A 6,811-nucleotide genomic window follows, 5' to 3' on the forward strand; every position below is an offset into this window, starting at 1 on the left:
CTGAACTTTTAGGTTAAAATCAAATCAATCTGAATGAAATCAACTGCAGAGTTTGATCTGACCTTGATGTCAAGGAAGATTTTTCCAATTTGGCTGAATAACTATGCTTTCAAAAGCCAAATTCATTTCCAAGCCTTACTTTTTATTTTCAGTCTTTTAACTTCATTTCCCTCAAGTCAAAGTTAATTGAGCATAGAAGTGTTTTAATTCTATTAATTTGATAATTTCAGTTGACATGTTGTGTTTCAAAATTCCTAGTCTAATCTTTTCAGATCTCAAACATTGGAAAGCTACTTGGAGGAAAACAGAAAACTAGAAAATACTATTATTTACTGAAAGGAGTGACGTGCATTTAGATAGAATGTTGCTTATTCCAATATGGCTAGACAAAAGTGAAGAAATAAGGAAATTTAGCAGTCAAAATGAAATCCACAATTCTGCCCTACTTAGCAAAGTTGCTTTTTCTTTTCCCTTAGATTATATCTTCAAAGGTAAAGATTAGAAAAAGAAGGCATCAAAAATAAAAGTGAATTAAATAAGACTCTTTCTTCTTATAACAAGTATAACTAATCTATCAAACCAGATTACACCATAAGTCTCCGAGGAATTCTGACATTTAGAATTCCAGGATTCTATTACTAAAGCTCAGACACACATTAAGGTAATAGAAACTCAATATTGCCATAATACTTATTTGTTAATAGTGGTTTATTTTATGAAGTCTCAAGGCATATTTCCATAGTTCCATCTTTACTAAAGGAATTCATGTTAAGTTTTTTCTGACTTTTCTTTTGTCTTTAAAACACAAAATTGACTGTCTAATAAAATTGATATATATCAAATTAATTCTCAGAATATTTTTCTTTTGTACTAAGGCTATTTATCTACTACACTTGGTGATTCTGGTTAAGGATAACTTTAAGGATCCCAGATATCAATTTGCGAACCTTCAAACACTGCTCTCATGTATCTTCTGGTTGTTACAGTATACTAGGGCAAATCAATGACATTATTATCCACACTTATATTTGGAGAAGCTAGCATGAGATAGAGATACCAATTTTAAAGTTATACATATTATAAGGAGGCAGCATATTGTTTACATTTTTATTCAGTGTGCTCCTTTTCACTATTATCTGTTTATGCAGCTGTCTGTAGCATAAAAATTAGTTGATAATTAAATTATCTTATTTTCATTGCAAATTCTCTTATTTCATTAATAATATATTATCAATATTCTAATATTACCATAATGCCAGTACATTAATCTGTTCCCTAGTAAAGCTCTAGATATAACTTGAAAAAGTAGAACAACAGTATTCACATTCCTCAGTTCCTATATATATACTAACAAGTAGTCCATTCTATCACTATAGTGTATAACCAGTGTCTCCTAGAATGATACTTTTAAATTTTCTATGCTTCTGTTTTGTTTACTCAGGTTTTGAAAGCAGGAATGGTCTTCACAACTTACAGCTTTTATTCTTTTAGTAACCAAATTATCTTTTACACTGAATGTTTATGGAAATGTTTAATAGTTCTTTTTTATACTCTTTCTCTTTTTATAATTTTTTGCCTTTCTAATGCCTTTCTTTTTTTTTTCCACTTAGGTGTATCCTTTTTGTGTCCTTAGGATTTAAGTACATCCTTTACTGTTGTATTAGTTGGGGTTTCTATTGCTGTGTAGAAACACCTAGACCATGACAACTCTAATTAAGGAAAACCTTTAGTTGATATGGTTGCTTACAATTTCAGAGGTTCTGTTTATTATCCTCATGACAGAGAGCATGGGGGTATGAAGTCAGATGTGATGCTGAGTACATCTTGATCAGAAGACAACACAAAGTAGACTGTAACTATGGGAGAAACTTAAACATAGGAGACCTCAAAGCCCACCCCCACAGTGAGACACTTCTTCCAATAAATCCACACCTACTCCAACAAGGCCCCATTTCCCAATTTTCCTCCCTTCTTTGGGGGACATTTTCTTTAAACTGCCATATCTGTTCTCAGAAAGTGTTCTTATTCACTTCACTAGTTCTGATTAGCAACACGAACAAGTATTACTGTAGCAAAAATCTTCTTCTTAGTCTACTCCGTTCATTTGGGATTCCATTAAGATAGGGTTCTTTATGTGTCTAAACAGGGCATTATTGATTAGTACAGTTTCATTCACTGTAGAACTGTGATTTTCCCAGGGCAACAAAATTAAAACCCATCACATCAATTTTTTAAAAATTTAAGCAACATTACAGTTTCTTGTTTTGATATTATTTCCACTTCTGGCATCCACAGCTACAGCATGAGTCCTAGAAATACTTCATTCAGAAAAGATAGAACAATGCTAACCTGATACCAGGAGTTCTATATAAATCTGTCCATGGAGGGCAGAACTTTACACTTGTACTCTCCTCTTTCTTCTCATCTTCAAACGCTTTCCAAAAACGTGGAGTGCATTTCCTAGTGGGAATTTTCTTTTAAACATCTCTTATACTGAGTGTGAACAAACTCCCATGAAGCAATTCAAGTCAAGCATTTGTGTTTTAATATGGCTTCATGTTCATCTCAGTTTTCTCCCAACATAATCTAATGATGCAATCATTCTCAGTAATGACTTGGTTTTTCATCTTTTTATACTATTCTGCACATTTGTATCCTCTTATTTTTGCACATATGTATATATGATATTTCTCTAGGATATATTATTTTTTAGAAAAGTCATAGCTAGCAATTCAGCAGATTTGATATTTACATATCAAGCAGGACATTTTTGGCTGATTTGAAAGCATATTTAGCAGACATATGCTTCTTCTTCCTCTGGGCAGCAATACAGACTCCTTTAGTATGCATATTCTAATTTTAATAGTCTTTAAAGTTTTTTTTTTTATATTCTATTCTCACTTTAAACCTTCAAGGGTAAAACGGAATGGGTCATTATACTTACTCTAGTTTTATAAAGTAATATTTAGAGAAGTTACTGGATGGGCTCAAAATAATCCTACTAATCAAAAAGGATGGTCATTAAAACTTAAGTCTGTTTTTGATGTTTCTATTTAGAATGATACCATTTCTACATCCAATCTCCTGGAAACCCCTACCACTAGAAACCAATGCCAGAATATCATAAAAGTACATAAGTGCTTTCTTGTGAGAGGTGTGTGGCCAAGATGCTACCCTGAAGAATAGCAAAGTAATAATTGGTGGCCATTACAGAGATAACAGTAGAGCGGAGGCAGATAAATAAAGGGAGAGCTAAGAAGACTTGGGAAGGCAAGATGCCCCCAATCCTGAAATCTAGATTGAATTTCTCATGGGCTGATAGACACAACAGAAAATGTCAAAACTGTCTAAATGCAAAATATACTACTTTTCAAGAGATATCACAGATAAGGTTGTTAAAAAATCTCCATATGTCAAAGCGTTGCTAACTTTTACACTTAACCCCCTTAGATCGTCTTCTCTACCAGCACAACAGAAGATTAACCTCACAGACTGGGTTACATTTTCTTTTGCAAATGGAAAGTTATTTAAGAAAAAGAAAAGTAAATTAGCTCAAATGTTTGAACTTAAAACTTAAAGGGTACCTTAAACTGCCCTTCCCTTGTAATAAGACTGATGATTGCCTTAATTGTCATCATAGAACCTTCATTCAGTAACTGAGCGAAGCAGATGCATCTAAGCACTGGGTTAAACTCATGACTAGAGTTCAGTCATAGAGAGGGAGGAGTGATAATATAAGCAAAGGGGGCCAGGACCATAATGGGGAAACCCACAGAAACAGATGACCTGAGCAGGTGGGAGCTCATTGACTCTAGAGTGACAGTTGGGGAACGTGTATAAGACCAAACTAAGCCCTCTGAATGTGAGTGACAGTTGTGTGACTTGGGCAGTTCATGGGGCTGGTAGAAGTGGGATCAGTATTTATTTCTAGTGTATTAACTGGCTATTTGAAGCCCATTCCCTATGGAGGGATTCCTTGCTCAGCCTAGATACAGGGGAGGGCATTGGTCCTGCCTCAAGTGATGTGGCTGACTTTGTTGACTCTTCATGGGAGGTCGCACCCTCTCTGAGGAGTGGATGGATGTGGGAAAAGTGGGGGGAACAGGAGGACAAGGGGGAGAGGGAACTGAGATTGATCTGTAAAATACTCAAACACTTCATCTTTGAAACTGGTTATATTTTTGAGCAATGTAGCTTCAAACATTCAAATACAAAAACATCAGGCACATGCACACATGAACATATACCTACCCACCAACCATAAAATGTAATAAACCATTTTAAAGTACTTTCAAAGTATTTTAGACTCAATAAACTTTGCTAAGTTGTAAGACGCAAATTACTACTATCCATGGATGTGTATCAGATGCTCCCATATTTAAGGGATATAACTCAAAAACACTTTTTGATACATGATAGACATACAAAATCTGTACATTTGATGCATACCATTTTATGTAGAGATATATACAACTGCAAAATTCCAGGTTACAGCTTAATAATGATCATCCCTTCCCCTGGTCTCCTATTGCCTTGATGATCCATCTTAGCAGGGATGTCAGTACCTTTTTTCTCTTTACTTTATGCAGGAAAAGTAAAACTTGTGGCATAAGATAGTAGCGTTTTAGGTGACAGATAAAATGCCATTAGAGAAATAATCTCTCATTTCAAATAAAAGAAACAACTTTTATGTCATTTATATCTAATATTTATATTATTTACCATGACTGGTAACTTACTATTTGTTCTCATTCTACCTGACCTAGTTTATTCAATTCTTAAGATTTAATATGTTTTTATTTATGTTGAGTAGGGTACATATATGGCAGTGTCGTCTGAGGTCAGAAAAGCACATTGAAGATGGAGTTGTGAGCCCGGTACCATGAGTATTGGGTTGTGTATTTGGGTTTTATAAAAGAACAGGAAGCACTCTTAACTGCGTAGCCCTCTCTCCGCATTGCTCTGCTCAATTAATGTGCATGTCTTATACACAAAGGTAGAATGTCTTGTCCAGAAATTTACATATCAATGAAAAACATGTTAGTAAAAAACAAGCAAGTCAGTTACTTATTTTAAAAGGAGTTTCCACTTGTAGCATTCCCTGGAGTCCTAAATATAAATGCTTCCACTGATGCCATTTCTAAGCTATCAACACAATTGAAGTCACAGCATTGGGAGGCATTGCACAGTCTGTTTTTGCAGGCTACTGCAAGTCAGCTCCTGAACATCACTAATATTGCCAAATTATCCTGGGTTTAAGATCATATACATGTAGTAAAGTATGTGTGTCACTGAAAAGAACAGTAACTAACATCTTGGTTCAAGAAAACCTTGTAGCATTTACTTATATTGTGATAAAGATGGTATAGCAGTTTTACAGCAATTGAGAATCAACATTTTATTGCGAAGCACAGCCTCCCCTCCTGAATTGTTAGTTCATATGTCCATCAGTTTACAATTTCTATGTGCATTATCCCTGGTATATTTTATTTGGTGACATTTCGCTGATCACAAGTAATAACTTACCTTCAGCTCCTATGTGGGACTACAGAGCTTTTCTTGTTCATATAGTAATTTTCTCTAGTCCATTACAAAAACAAATTATAGGCTGAACTCAATCTCTTTGAGTGTTACTTTTGATTAGAGGGACTTAAGTTAAAGTGTAAACTTTGGAAAGTATCATTGAGTGAAACTATAAGATCATTCTTCTTACAATGAGATTAATAAGATATTATTAAAAATTAAACTTCCCATAAAGGAAGGTGAGATTCAGAAAGGACCCTGGGATAAATAATTACACTCCTGCTATCTGTAGTTATAATTCCTGTTCTATTTGGTTCAATATCTATATTTTTTTGAACCGTAAGCAAAATAATTCCTTCTCTTTTATTTACTAAATCAGCTGAGTAAATTGTGGCTGTGAACATACTTAGTACCATTTCTTTGATAAAATGAGCACCATTTGTTTATATATATATATATATTTATATAGAAAAATATATATAAACAAATAATATATATATAATTTTATTTTGTCTTGTTTTAAAGTTTCTCACTATTTAGGATTAAATTCATCAGTTTTTTTCAAAGTTTGGAAATAGGTTAATATTATTATTTGCCAGCTACAAGATTAGATATACACAATGTCATGAATGAAGAAAGAATGTCATATAGAGGTGAGAGAGAAGGTGGCTCTATTGTTCATGCTGCACACCACACATCTTGGGATGATACACAGTTACAATGGTGCCTTAAGCTCAATGGCTGTTGTAGAATAGGACTAGACAGAAGCTCACACCTGGGCAGTTTACTCTCTCTCTCTCTCTCTCTCTCTCTCTCTCTCTCTCTCTCTCTCTCTCTCTCTTTCTCTCTCTTTCTCATGTGTGTCTGTCTCCATCCTGTTTTTTATATATGATGCTCTTGTGTATGGACATGTAGAGTAAATATTCGTATGTATGAGTACAGTCCTCCAAGTTCTACCATGCTCAACCTCAGATGTCAGTCTTTGCCTTCCACTTCATTTGGAACAGGGTTACTTGTTCACCGCAACCTTCCAGGGATTCTTCTGCCCATCTTTTATCTCAGAGACATACTACCGCATTTAGCTGTTGTATGGGCTCTAGGTCACAGAACAGAGGTCCTCCCAACTGTGTAAATGTGGCTACCCATTTGATTAATCTTCTTAGCTCATGATCTTTTTTAGACTATACATGATCTTTCCTAATTGTGGCCCAATAAGGTCCCTTCTACATTAGCATGTCTATTATTAAATATCATTCTTGTTGAGACTTCTTGAGTGTAGCTTCTGAAA

This window comes from Microtus ochrogaster, assembly GCF_000317375.1.
Source record: "Microtus ochrogaster isolate Prairie Vole_2 chromosome 14 unlocalized genomic scaffold, MicOch1.0 chr14_random_3, whole genome shotgun sequence".
Lineage (NCBI taxonomy): Eukaryota > Metazoa > Chordata > Mammalia > Rodentia > Cricetidae > Microtus > Microtus ochrogaster.